The sequence below is a fragment of the Tachysurus vachellii genome, chromosome 19 (genome assembly GCF_030014155.1).
Source record: "Tachysurus vachellii isolate PV-2020 chromosome 19, HZAU_Pvac_v1, whole genome shotgun sequence".
NCBI lineage: Eukaryota > Metazoa > Chordata > Actinopteri > Siluriformes > Bagridae > Tachysurus > Tachysurus vachellii.
The window spans coordinates 7,102,860-7,118,036 of record NC_083478.1 but is presented as its reverse complement, the minus strand read 5'-3'; the positions used below and the strand labels follow the sequence as shown (position 1 = coordinate 7,118,036).

Here is a 15,177-nt window from a genome sequence, read left to right as displayed (position 1 = left end):
GCAAATTACCCGCTTGTTAATAGATAAAAGTGTGAGACAAGACCTGTCCATGGTGTGCAGAATGAGGAAGAAATGGAGATGTCTGTGAGTGTGTGTTTGTGTGAGAACATTTGCAACCGATCGCTCACTGCGAAGTAACTGATGAAATGTGCAGGTCTGACTCATTCTTAAGTCTTACTGTACTCAAGACCTGTGGAGCCAGAGGTATCTGCTAGCTCTCAGTCTGTGTGTCTCCAGATAAAATTCTTCTGAAAATGATAATGAAATGGGCCAGTGGAGCTTTCTTGTCTGAATGTGTGAGTTTGAAATGAAATAACTACACATCATTCTTGTGGAAATGATCTCAGGTAAAGTGTCAGAGCTAAGATGGCAGCACGATACAGCTTAGCTTAAGCAAATATGCTTTTTCTTATTTATTTAAATAGCATATTTGGAACCATTTGGTGTATTTGGTGATTGTAGCATGGATTTTGATTTATTTGTAACAGAATGGCTGAATTGTGTCATGGTGTTATTGTACAAATTGATTTGTAGAGCAGGTACACATCAGAAACAGATCAAAGATCACACTGGTACCTTCTGGCAATTGAATAAACCTCTGACTGACTTCTAAGGAATGAAATAGACAGCCAGCCTGGTGTTTCTTCTTAGCGTTTGGATCAGAAATGCTTTAGAAATGCTCCAAAAAAAAAACTATTGGACTCTTTATCCTTTTATGATTCAGTCTTGCTTTTTGAGGGATAACTAACATTAACCATCATTCACCAGAACTTTAGCATTTGCCACCATTATCCACTAAAGTAGCACTGCTCATCTCCTGCCCACTTTACAAAAACATGTTCGCAAAATACAGTATTTTATATCCAGTACATTTTTGCTAGTTTTATTTCAGCCATTTGCAAAGGCAATGGTAATGCCTGAGATCAGCCGTGACCCAGGGCCACATTTCTGTAGTCTAAAAGAATGCAGCCTGTGTGCTTTTTTTTTTTTTTTTTTAATTTAGCAAACTAATCTTTATGTTATATACATGATGAAAAGAGAGCAGGGTTGCTGTGAATACATGGTATCAGGAACAAAAAAATGTGTGAGAGCTTCATCAAAGAGAGAGAGAGAGAGAGAGAGAGAGAGAGAGAGAGAGAGAGAGAGAGAGAGAGAGAGGTTATTACTGTATAGGTTGAAGAGCTGATGACAAAATTTTATTTCTCCCTCCCTCCTTTACCATATTATGTTTTGTGTCTTATGGGGTATTGTTTTGCAATGCTGGGCATGTGTATGTTTCTACCCCAGACACAAGCCTCCTGTCTTCTGTCTTGCAAGTTAATATTGTAGAATAGCAGAACAGAAACAGACCCAAACACACACAGTCTCTCTATTCCTTCTGTGACGAATCTGCGCTTCACTACCAATTAGCAGCGGCCGCTCTTCGCCTATTAGACAGCTCTGGGCCCCGCTGCTGCTGTGCCAGACTCTGAGCACCACTCGCTTCCTTGCTTACATCCTTCCCTCCTAGCTTCATCCAGGGAGTGCAGACTGCCACAGATCAAATAAAAACTGACCACGAGTCTCAGTGCTTTCTCACTTACTCTTCCTTCACACACAGACACACACACACACACACACAGAACGCACACACAATTCCTTCTGTCTGTCTGTCTGTCTGTCTGTCTCTCTCTCTCTGTCTCTCTCTCTCTTTCTCTCTCTCTCTCTCTCTGTCTACTCTTATTAACAAACCTCATTCATGTGCAAATGGACTGTGGGTCCTGCAACATCCAGCCAATTTTCTCTATGCCTCCATGCCTGTAAGGGACATCGATAATGGGCAGGCATAAAGAAAGTGCCAATTATAAGACATTTCCTTGTATAATTGCAGAAAATTAGGTAGAGAGCACCCTCTTGGCTTTTTAGCATAGCCACAAAAAAGTGAAATCAAGTCTGTTTCTCTTCATTCATTTATTACTGACACGGGATTCGATGTTGTACATTTATTCCTGGCCGTAGGGGGTGTTCAAACAGACCCTTTCACACAGCATATGGAGTGAAGGTCACACTGCATAAGTCTTCTTTATAGAACATGCATTTTATAATTGTTATGTGTCTCTTTTGCTCGTAGTACAATTATACTTTCAGGACATAAGGTTGGGGGAGACTTAAGAATGATGATGATTATGATGTTGATGATGATGATGATGATGCTCACAGAATTTATAGTAGTTCTTGCAAATGAGTGTGCACTGAATTCGTCTCACATCACCCATCGCTTTAATATTAAAGCTACACTCCAGTGTTTTTTACACCTAATCTCTATTTAACGCAAGTGAAGCAAACGTGTAATGACCATGAAGAGGTGTAGGTGTAGAATTCTGTGAAAAGGAATGAAATGAAATTTAATTTAAGCTTGTTCGAAGGGAAGATTCAGTTGTTACCGACAATGTTCTGTAGGACTCATGGCATATTGATAGTGAATAGAAATACTTTGCTGTATTGCTCTAGCATTAGTAGGAAATGAGATAAGGAGAGTTTTGAGTGGACGTTAGAGTGTTTTTTTCCCCATTAATTTCATTATAAGTGAGTTTCAAATGAATGTGTTCTTTTCTCAGCAGGGAAATCTATTACATTTTCATATCGACATCAAGTTGCAAAATGCTAGAGTGTTCCTTTAATCATTTGAAAGTTGTAATGTGAGATAGATAGATAAATAGATAGATAGATAGATAGATAGATAGATAGATAGATAGATAGATAGATAGATGGATGGATGGATGGATGGATGGATGGATGGATGGATGGATGGATGGATGGATGGATAGGCTCTGTTATATTGCACCAGGTCTGACCAAGCAACTTCTACCTGTCTGCAGTGACTTTGATTGACAGACCCTAAGCGATTTTTGGCCGTGGATCTTTGTGCAAGGTCACGGTTGAAAGGTCATAGGCACATTTTGTCCTAGAACGTGTCTTCATACAGCTCATTTGCTCCAGCGCTCCACAGGCAAGACGAAGCCTGCCCCCACCTACAGTCAGAGAACAGAGAGCTCAGCAATCCTTGGAGGTGGTAATAGATATGTAGCAGGTTACGGATGGAGACACAGCCTGTGGGCTCACACACAAATACACACACACCCACATACACATATACACCACACACTTATTTGTACATGGAGGGAACATGTAACAACCCCAGGCCATAGAAAGAGCAAAAAGAATAAGAGATAGTATGACCAACAGAAGTTGGCCTACAGAAAAAAGAAGCTGCTATATGCTTAAATACATAAATAAATAAATAAATATATATTCAAAATAGAATTCTGACATTCAGCTATAGTAAAAATACATAATGTGCAGCTGTAATGTGAGGGTGGGAAAATATTGACATAAATAGCACATTATTTCTGCTTTTGTTCGATATTTTTCCCTTGAGTCTTCATCTGCTTTTAAATCAGTGCTTTTATTCTTGTTGTTCATCTCCCAGTACTCACTATATACACACAATTTACCTCATTTATCAATAATTTCTCAAGTGTTTGTGTAAATCTTCTCAAAGGCCAAATCGAACGACATTCCTGACAGATTTCTATTTCAATAACTTTGTTATTACATTTAGCACCAGAAATAAAACTCTTTTAAGTTAAACTCACAATAAGCAATAGTAAAATGATGACTAAAAGGCAAAAGAGAGCTCAAAGTTTTCCACTAATACATCTCAGCCACTGCAGTGTATCAGCTGCCACAGACACACGGTAACGCTTCCTTCTTTTATATGGTGCCATTTCTTTTGGCCTAATTGAAAGATTAATCTTATTTGGACTGGATTTGTAATAATGAATGTGGAATGATTGAGTTTCACAAAATATTAATTGAATTTGTGTGTGTATGTGAGTGTGTGTAAGTGTTCAAAATAAATAAGCAATTTGAACTTGACAGTGTAATCTGTGTCAATAATGATATGAATGATATGATTCTATAATGTTGAACTCTTTAAATCAAAGGTCTCTTAAATGTAAAAGTATACAAACTCAGGGGCTGTCACAGGTTACAGCGCTTTTTTTCTAAAACACCGGACTTTCCTGAATCCACCTTATGTGTAAAAATGTTCCTGCGAATGATATACAAATAAATTAAAGCTCCTGCTTAAAAAATGAGGCCAATTTAACTATTTGATGGATCTTAGAAGTCAGGAATATACAAATATGGGCAAACAAACATTATGACAAGACAGAATTAGCTTACTGCAATGTTGCATATAAATAATGCATTCTATTCTAATTATATTATAAGAAAATAGAAATAAATCAGAAACATGCTGAGAGAGAAAAGCTAAGCACCCCCTGAATGATGTGCTCAGTTCCTGTAATACACATTCCCTTTCAGATAGGAAGTGCAACAGTGTTTAAAATCAATACAAGCGCTCTCACGCTGACTGCTGGAACAGCATGCTACAGCTAATTCAGGCCATACCTGCCAAAGGCCAGAAAAATCTCTCCCAACTCGGGCTGCACACTCTAATTTACGCTGGCAGCCTCCTCCGTTCCATTACCATTAGAGGGAGAGCTCTGCATTAGGTGTTTAATGAAAGCCAAGGCCACTGCCTGATTTAGCAGCATGGCTAAAGCGGGCAGTATGAAGTCGACTGTGTGAAAAGCACTGAGACTCAGTGACTAAGACCATTGTCCATATCAGCAATGGCCAAAACATGCTGTGCTTTTCTTACTGTAGTATTTTATTTAGCCCCAGCTGAAATATTCTGATAATTAGACCAGGGCTATTAATAATTAGAATGTGCATACATTTCTTGGATATTGTTTTAACATAAAAGCACAATTTACAATAGAAAAGGTTTCTAATAGGTGAATAAGGTGAATAAAATGAATAAAAATAGTCTTCCGAAATAGATAGCTATAATTTGGCTAAATGATATATATATATATATATATATATATATATATATATATATATATATATATATATATATATATATATATATATATGTGTGTGTGATATTCATATATAGGAATAAGAAGTAAAAAGAAAAATGTTTTTTCAGATGCTCAGAAACCTTTACTATATATACACAAAGCATACTTTAATTTTTATAGAGCCATTTTGGAAATTTATATTCATCGACAAATAATTAGGTGTGTTAGTGGCCTTTCATATGGTTGATTCATTTGTTCATTACCTTTGTTAATGTGTCCCTGATTATGAAATTTTAAGCCATTAAAAAATAATCTGTAATTGCCAAATATGTTTGTTTAATGAGCAAGGAAATACCTAAATGGCTTAGGAACATTTCTACACTTTCAGCTTCACTAATAAATTAATGAATATGAATATAACCAATGAATATGCACAGTTATACAATTTACAACGGTCCTTGTGACCTCCTGCAATCTCAATTTGCTTGACAGCTTGTTAACTACCTACTGGCAGAGGATAGTGCACATTATTCACATACAGATGAGTGTTTTGTTTGTATCTGTGTGAGTGTAATAAAATTTCATAGCAAACATTTGCTTCTCAGTAACATTCGCTAAATCATACAGCTATCTAACTTGCTTAGCAGCAAGATTTTCTGCTACTACATCCTTTCATGATACGTATATTGAATGTGATAGGCTCAAACTGTCAAGGTTATTTCTCTCAGATTCCTTACAGAGTGAATCCGTTTTAAATGGAAAAAGTCATTGTAATGTGCTGCGTGAAGAGTGTGTAAATTCAGCATGGGATTTATTATGAGCAGACCAAAACTCAGTCCAAAACTCATCATCACGGTTCAGTGTAGGGGTCAATTCACATGCAGGCAATATCAAAAAGGGGTAATCCATACTCACAAACAATATCAAGGAGGAGACAGAAAGAAAACAAAGCTCAGTAATGCATAAAACTTTGTGAAGAAATAAAGGTGCTGGAGGTGATGAATAAGGAAACTAATTAAGGAGTGGGGATAGGCGTACACATTAGGAAAACAACAGGGCAGTGACAGGACAAATCTAAAACAAATACACATGGCCAAAATAGACAAAACAAACATCTGACGCTTTTGAGAGAACAAATGCACATGGTTAAAACAGACAAAACAAATGTCTGACGCTTTTGATAGAACAAATGCACATGGTTAAAACAGACAAAACAAATGTCTGACGCTTTTGAGAGAACAAATGCACATGGCCAAAACAGACAAAACAAACATCTGATGCTTTTGAGAGCAGGATTTGCAACAGTGACTTTGATTCTGTGTTTCAGTTGTTACTCTGTCTGAATTTCCTTCAACAAAGTGCAGGGTCTGCCATGCTAGAGTGCCCCTAGATCAGAGAGGGTTAAGGGCCTTTCACAAGGGCCCAACTGCTGAGGATTGAACCCTGACCTTCTGATCAACAACCCAGAGTCTTAACCACAGTGAATAAAATGAATAAAAATAATATATAGAAGTAGATATCTATAATTTGGCTAAGCATGATTTCCTCACACAATGAATATGAAGCTTTGATCATGTTGTCCGATATGTTCATGCAGTAGTTTGGAATCAGATACCAGATGTCAAAATATCCCCAGTTCTTCTGCACCACAGTCAGAATTAAATGAAATGCAGTTTTCTTCCTTTTCGCTTTTTGGCCTAACCAAATATTAAAATGCTGGAAATGTAATAAAAAGAAATATATTTCTGTATATAGTGGCAGATTTAAACATGTGAAAGGTCTCCCCAGGCCACTGCACATATAATTGGAATCAGCCACGACTAGTTAACTATTTAAAATGATGTTTTGGTGGTCAAAGTACATCAAGCATATTAATTCAGACAGGGAAAAAAAGCATAAAATGTGCTACAATTTTCAGAACATTTTTAGTGGTGTACTATTTCTTAGTGCTTAAGTAACATACAGAACAGAGATATACAAAATATGGATTTCTGAACATAGAAAGAGTTACCTGAGAACGGGTGATTTCTAGATCACTGCTAATCTGATAAATTGTTTTAGCGAGAATGTTTTCTGTACCCTGATTTTTTTTTTTTTTTTTATTCATTTAGTACTTTTTTGGCAGTCTAACACATCAGTTAAGTGAAGAATGACAACATAGCGAGTTACGGAGAAGATATATCAACTGGATCGCCGACTAGGCGTTTATGTGTCGTGTTATGTGATGTGCTGAAAAGTAAAGGAATGGTAATGCATGCTGAATGAGTGAGAAGGAGTGAGAGAGATGGGAGGAAAGAGGGGAGAGGTGGAGCACGCTGTTCTCTGTCGAGCCTGCTGCTACTGCTGCTACTACTGCTGCTGTTGCCGAATATTGAAACTATCAAACAATAAGTGCCTCTCCTCTGAGGACCTGCAATGACACTGGAGTCAGCAACCCCCTTGTCCCAGTGCAATTCTCTCTCTCTCTCTCTCTCTCTCTCTCTCACGCATCTTCACAGCATTCTCACACAGCACAGCTCCCAGCAGAGCATTCCCAAAGACACAGCTTTTATTAAAACCTGCTGCAGCAGTGTTGTCCCATAGGCAGTGCCAAAGCAATGACAACACACACACACACACACACACACACATAAATGCCATAAGGCTACTAAATGAATAATGTGTACAGTTGTATGTGAGTGTGAGAAGTGCAGCTTGGGCGATTGCTTGATTATGTCTCTGTTTAAGTGGAAGCATGCTCTCTGGTCATACCGTAGGTGTACATGGATGTCTGGATGGAGAGTAAGTGTGTAATTCAGACTTGTGCTGTCTCTGTACTGCACTGAGGGACTACATGCTGTCACATGCTTGTGGCTCATGGTTTGTGGCATTCATAGAGTACCACAGGGAGAGAGTATAAAAGGAGGAGGCACTCCATTGAGACTCCTGCTGAGGTGATGGTTAGCACATGAGGTTGGCTTGGAGAGACAAGTTATTGTTTTCATCTTTATTTTTATTTATTTATTTATTACAGTTGAGCAATGTTGTTGCCTATAAAATGAGCAATAAAATGTTGCCTGAAATATGATCATCGTGAATGATCAATGCTTACAGTCTTCAATGGCATTTGCAATACAATTTTAATTTTTAAAAATACTGAATTTTATGATTTTTGTGATATTTATGGGATTTAGTCATCACTTTATCGGGTTTTACAAAACACATACATGTAGATTAATGTTTTTATTTTCATACAGTGTAGTTTGCCTGAACTGTGTACAATCTTTAAGGGTATAAATATGAGATAAATTATACAACAACTGTACTTGTAATTATGAGATATCTCTAAAAATATTTCATCCCATGTACCTGATCCAAAGGTGTTACCTCAGAAACGTGCATCATACAAAAGATGAAAAAATATACTTTAAAGACAATAAAGAAGGGGGAAAAAGGACATTATACATGGACAATAATACTGGATAATACATTTTGTTTGAGTTATTTGACGATTAATTTCTTTGCCTTTTTGAAGTATTAAACTTTATCTTTTAACTATAGTATATATATATATATATATATATATATATATATATATATATATATATATATATATATATATATATCAATTTAGTAGAAGTTTAGTAAGTTATGAGTTATGAACACTGTTAGCTCCTAGAGCAAGACCCTTAAACCTCAACTACTCAGTTATAATTCACTTTCGATAAAAACATCCAAAGCACAATCAAGGGCCAGTGATGGGTTAAATATACAAATTGTGTATGCTATGAAAATAATCACAAATTTATTCTCACTACATTAGTTATAAACATCACTGACATGGTGTTAAGGTAGACATTTGACAGACAGGCAGATATTTTCACATATATGGACATATAAGAACGACTGAGTAATTCTTGCCAACTTTTGGCAGCATTAACTCTTTTGGTTACATCAGTATGCCTACAGAGCCCTGGCATGGCTGACGTCATCACACCACCTCCCCTATTAATCTACCTGGGCTAAAAAACACACCGGCCTAAAACAGGAGCTACCGAGCCCAGGGCCTGTCCAAGGGCAAGTGTGTTACCCGCTGGCAAGGAACAGCATGGAGACTGGAGAAAAGACAGTGGAAGAGAAAGTGAGCAGATGAAAAATGGCTCCAGGGGGGAGAGTGAAGGTGATGGAGTGAAAGTGAGCTGGAAAATGGAAACATGTCGATAAGAAAAAAAAACGCAGAGTGAATGAAATGGAGATGCAGCGAGTTATGATAGATGCGGTTAAGGAAAGGAGGAGGGGGGCTTCTGATGCTGCAGGAAGTGAAGGAGAGAAATGACATGAGGAAAAAAGAAAAAAAGGTATAGTGAATAGAGACAAAGCTCATGGAATGATGAAGACAACTGACAGATTAAAAAAAGTGTTGTACGTTTAAAGCTGGGTGAGAAAATGCGTCCACTCTGAAGATTAACTGAAATGTTTGGCTCAGGAACTTTGACTGTGGTTCAGAATTCATTCCCAGCCAGGCCATCACTTACTAACATACTGCTCCACTTTGTGGAGTTTGTTTTGCCAGGCAAACACAGTAGGGAGACGAACATTTTAAACTGCCATTAACAGTTTGTAACTTGTCCACGGTCTCTCAATATCTCAAACTGCTGCAGCCAGTGGGGAAGGGCTCAGCATGCTGCTGCTTTGTTTACCACTGGGCCTCGACCACAGAGGTTAATATAAAGAGTTTCAGGCACAATTAAAAGAGCGAGAAGCACTACACAGCACTAAAGGGGGGAGTTGGGGTGGTGGTTTTTGCCAGCCAGGGCTCCCTGCCTGAGGGGACGGCTGAATAAATAGGTGGGGAAGGGAAGCTGATGTCAAGCAGGTGTTCAAGGAGAAAGTGTTAGCCAAGCGGACTGAAACGGGGAGAAGTGCTGCCACTGCAGTGTGATAATAAAGACTTAATTTAATTAGGCCTTCTGCACCAGTGCACACGGCACTGGCTGCCTTTCAGCTCAACCCAGGAGCAAGATAGAGCCAGGTGTAAAGTGTGAACTTACATTAGGTCTTTCTCACACTCACCTTCACCCTTTTGTTTCTTGCTCATCAACCTTGTCCTTAATAGAGCCGTATTTATGCAGATATCCCTATTTTCAGCGCTCCGTGACCCGCAGGGCTGCAGGCTGCTGTCCTGTTAGCATATGCTGAGATGCCCAGGTTGCTTTCTGGAAAGTTCCCGGAAGATACAGGAAGATTCTGATTAGCTGGAAGAGGCCTTGTGTTTGGCGAGTACGCAGCACCCAGCGTGTCCACTCTCTCCTGGCTCGGAGAACCTTGGCACGGTCACACACTCTGCCCCAAAGCGGAGAGGACATATAGCCAGGCCGTGGGGTGCATGGTTTATGTTATGTAAAGAGAAGGAGAGAAAAATAGGGCCTGGATCCTTTCCAGAGCACTTCATGACTCACCAGCAGATCTGTACGCACACATTCGCACACACACACACTCACATGTCCGTGTGCTCCCTGTTCCTGTGTGCCGTCTGTGGACCTCCAGCTGAGGGGAGAGACACAGGAAGAACACAGCGTGACTGTGTGAGCATGTGGAAAGGAAGTGAAGTGTGGTGGACCCACACACACTCACACTCACACATTATACACATACTGCAACCTCTCCTTTCAACCACTTTATGGTAAACGGTGGATGTGTGTGCACTCTGTGAAGGAAACCTGCATCATTAAATGTCCTGATTGTAATTGTGTAAGAGATTCCAGAGGAGAGTGTACAAACACAGCTGTGACACGCCACACTAATATAGAAGAACTAGTGCCAGTCTTGTTCACTCCACATCTTCTATTTAAACACAAAAATTAGAGCCAAATTTAGTTAAGATATTTTTTTCTGTACCTCCACAGAAGGAGATGGCAGTCATTTGAAAAAAAATAAATCAAATAAATAAAAAACTGAAGACCCAGCATAGTGCAGCGAAAGATACTAAATGGTATTGATTAAAAAAAAAATTATACAAGTTTATGATAAATTTGATACTTTACTTAAAGTGTGTTTTAATTAAGGCTTTATAACACATTTATAAGCATCACATTTATAAATCATTAATGCATTGATGAGTGTTCTAAGTTGAGCACAAAGGTTTTTATGCAGTATAAAACTTTGCCTGTTATAAATGGCAACTTAGTTAATTAGTGTATTATTACTTAAAGAAACAAAGAAAAGAAAAACATTAAATCGACTGAAGTATCTGTGCTTCCTAAATACGTCATCTTCTTTTGTTCTGGTGCTTCATAGTATTTTTTCTTTTAATTCATTCATTTTAATGAAGGAAAATATTTTATGCTCCTATATAAAGCAGATAAACACTTTTCCTAGAAGAAAAGCTGTCGGTTGGATATTTCACATACGTCTCAAAGCTCCATGTATGTAATGTTACTGTTACTTTATTACACTCTCAAACAGTTAGATATAAATTCTCCAGCATAGCTTAATAAAAGATTCATGCAGTGTTTATGAAGGTGCTATGAAAACCCAGTGAAAACCTGAAAAACCTTTACATAAAGCGTATAAAAATAAATAAATAAATAAAATAATTCCTAATGGGGATTTAAAAAATTGTACCCACATAAACTATTACCAAATGAAGTCCAAATCTGGAAAAACAACAGATTAATTGAATTTAAGGTAGTTCGTTTCTTTAGGTAGCTATTGCCTTAATATACTGATATACACATGAACACTTACAGTAGATTAATACATCTTAATAGTACATTAATTGAAATATTTGACAGTATAGACATCATCAGAGTTGTAATTCTTCTTAGTCTCCAAGCTGTTAAATCATTTTTCATCCCTTCTGGTAATGTTTTCACCCGTGTGATTAATATATATATATATATATATATATATATATATATATATATATATATATATATATATATATATATATATATTTATATATATATATATATATATATATATATATTAGTTTAGAAATTATTTGTAGAAAGATAACTGCACAAAGACAAGAAAATAAAAACAATTCCTTCTTGTCTATTTTCTGCAATCATCATGAAGGGGAATAACAAAAATTCAAGTCAATCATTTTTCTTGGACTCCAGCGCTTCTTTTAAGGATCAGTCATTGAACTGATCACCTAGATTCTTTGTGTCATCATGCCGTCACTCATGAGCTCAACTCAGCTTGACTTCTGTAGATATGATGTATAATGTAATATAGGACATATTGATAGAATACACACCAACAAACTTAACATGTTCTAATCTGTGAGCTTGTTGTCATAGCTTTGGATTTCTGTTTCTGGATCATGGGTGGGGTTTCTGTGGTTGTAACCCATCTGCCGCAAGGTTTGACGTTTTGAGATGCTTTTCTGCGGTTCATTGGTGTAAAGAGCTGTAATTTGAATCACAGTTGCTTTGCCATCGGTGTAAGTCTGGCTCTGATGTCTCTCACCACCAAGGCTGTTCCAAGGATGTTTTTTTTTTTGTTTGTTCGTTTTTGTTTTTTTGTTTTTTTTGCGGATCCTTCTCTGTAAACTGTGTGTAAAAATTCTGACTCTGAATCTGATCTGATCTGAATGATTTGATCTGAATCTGCATGAGCTTACACACTGTGCTGCTGCAACATGATTGGCAGACTGGGTAGTTACATGGACGTCTATGTAAACATTCAGTAGATATTAGAGATTAGATATAATCAATTAAAAGTTTTGTTTCTTTTGGTTTAGTTTTTTATGTGATGCAGTTTATAGCAGTTCTTATTCCGTATATCCCATCCAACATTCAGCAAGTGACAAAATACTACAAACACTCCAAGTAATCCACAACAGCCCCGAAGAGACATGCTGGCCTTCTGTGTCTAGAGAAATTTCCCTGCATCACAGTCATTTTTTGCATTGTTGCAATATTTATAATGATAACATTGAAGGCGTTTGATGCAGTTCACGTAATCCATACCTTTAATATCTTCAGTGTTTAAAACTGCAAGCTGTAATTCACATTGTGCTGCAGGATTAGGTAGAGAGGGAGCGGCCAATATTAATTTTACATCACTGAATTAATTATTTTAAGTATAAGAAGCAATTTGATCAATTATTAATCCGTTTGTGGTATGCGCATGTTTGAAGGGAAGATGGGGAAACGTGAGGTGAACACCATTCCAGATTGGAAAATTAATATTCATACCCTAGTTTATACCTTATGAAATGCAGAATTCAAGGTTTAACTGACAAATTAAGGTTTAATTAAGGGAGGATAGAAACAGACGGCTTTCTCCAGGGAGACAGGAAGAATTCTGACCGTTCTGCCACATAATAATGTTTGCGTGAAATTGCCAGCTTATACTAATATTGCCCTTAAACATTCCATCAGGAACAAATTGTAAAAAAAAATGAAAATAAATGTGACGTCTCAGTTCAGCTTTAATTATAGAAAATTAATTTCCGATCCGTCCGCCATCGTAGGTGCACATTCGAAACTTGTACACCAGGTACAACGTGTAGGACTTGAGTTTATTTGATTAATCGAACGCTGTACAAAATATATCTCACTCTGAGTGAAAACAAATTCAGTCATCACATTGTTCATCGACTCTCCAGTATACAGTGGGAATATAGTTCTCTGCAGGTCTATGTGTGTGTGTGTGTGTGTGTAGAGAAGAGTAGAGCTGCTGTGGAGAGAGAGAGAGAGAGAGAGAGAGAGAGAGAGAGAGAGCGAGAGAGATGTGATGTGATGATGTGGAGGTTTAGAGCAGCCTCGTGTGTCATCTCATGACATCAGGAGATGTATTAATGTGATAGAGAGATGATGAGGTTGAAATGGACATAAAGAATTTCAATTATTTACAGGTGATGTGCCAGTTGAATTGGCAATGAAGTGCCTCGTAAATTACGTTCCCCCTGTAATCAGCCGTTTGGAGGAAATAATGAAATAACCGTAGCCCGAGCAGCAGGAACTGCTGTTCAGCAGTGATCGTTTGGCTGGACGATTTTAGAGCGCGGGACGCACTTAAAATGACATTGGGGTGGCAAAAGGGTTGAAATTACTCCTGTGTGGAATGGAAGTTACTCGAAACCTCCGACTGGGAAACGCATGCTGTGCTCTTAGACTGTTATAAAAGATGTACAGACTTCACCGTATCTATATTTAATGCCATTTAATTTTTTTTCTGTGTTTGTGTCCATGTTGTGCTTCTTTTAGCCATCTTGCATGTGCGAGTGCCTGAGGTCAGGATCATACTGCTGAGTGTCCTGTTGTTTGTTCATGCTGTGAGCTTAGAGCTCTTCTGTATTCTCTTCAGGCCTCTTTGTGTTAAATGATCCCTCATTCCCTTTGTTCTGTATGGAGAATTAAAAGAGTGGTTCTTTTTTTTTCAACCTGGCATGGCTTAATAGAATTAGTATGTTGAGGCATCGAATTAACATATTGAGGTCACAAGTTAATATTTTGAAGCCGTAACCTCGTAATAAGCATGAAGTTCCTGCTATCTATTAATTTGTGAACTCAAGTTACAAAGTTCATGGCTATGACTTTACTCATGAACTCAGTATAATTCCACACATTTGTATTAGAAATTTCATCATATTTAACCCAAAGCCTATATTTTATTTTCAGGAACAGGCAAAACAAGTCAAATTGCTTTAAGAATTCTAGTCACTTAACATTGGATGGTCTAATGATTTATCCACGAAGACTCCAGTACCGCTAGATGGTCTTATTTATTATTCCAAGAACTGTGATATTGTCTGTTATCTTCATGCTCCATTGAAGCCACAATGAGCTAATTCAATTGATTTCTCACTCTTGTTGTGTCTCACTCATTTTAAAATACATTTGCTATGAGTTAAGTATTCTTTGTGCAAGAAATAGGTCTCAAGTCATTTAAATAAATGAATTCGTAGCCACAAAATAATCTTTGCTTTGATGGTCGCACCCTGTCACCTGAGTAGCTCTGTGCAGCATGTGATCTGTAGACGGCACAAGGATCAACGTGGATCAACAACAACATGACATCACAATCAAAGTTTGAAAGGTTCAATTCTTTATATAATGTATATTCATATGTTACAAATATAGACGATAGGCTATAAAAGGCGAACTTATTTTCCCCCCAAAATTATTCTGTCCCTCTAGTGAACATTTTTAAGGCACTGTCAGTTGTCATCGATTTATTTATTTATTTATTTATTTATTTATTTATTTATCTATTTATTTAAATTTTATCATTTAAAAATAAATTTACTTTCTTTCTTTCTTTCTTTCTT

General features: G+C 37.4%; 1 protein-coding gene across 1 annotated transcript in view; it reads left to right on the top strand.

Moving 5' to 3' along the window:
- Positions 1 to 15,177, top strand: part of camta1a (calmodulin binding transcription activator 1a) — a 313,886-nt gene that overhangs the window by 91,403 nt on the left and 207,306 nt on the right. The gene's annotated exons all lie outside the window — the stretch shown is intronic.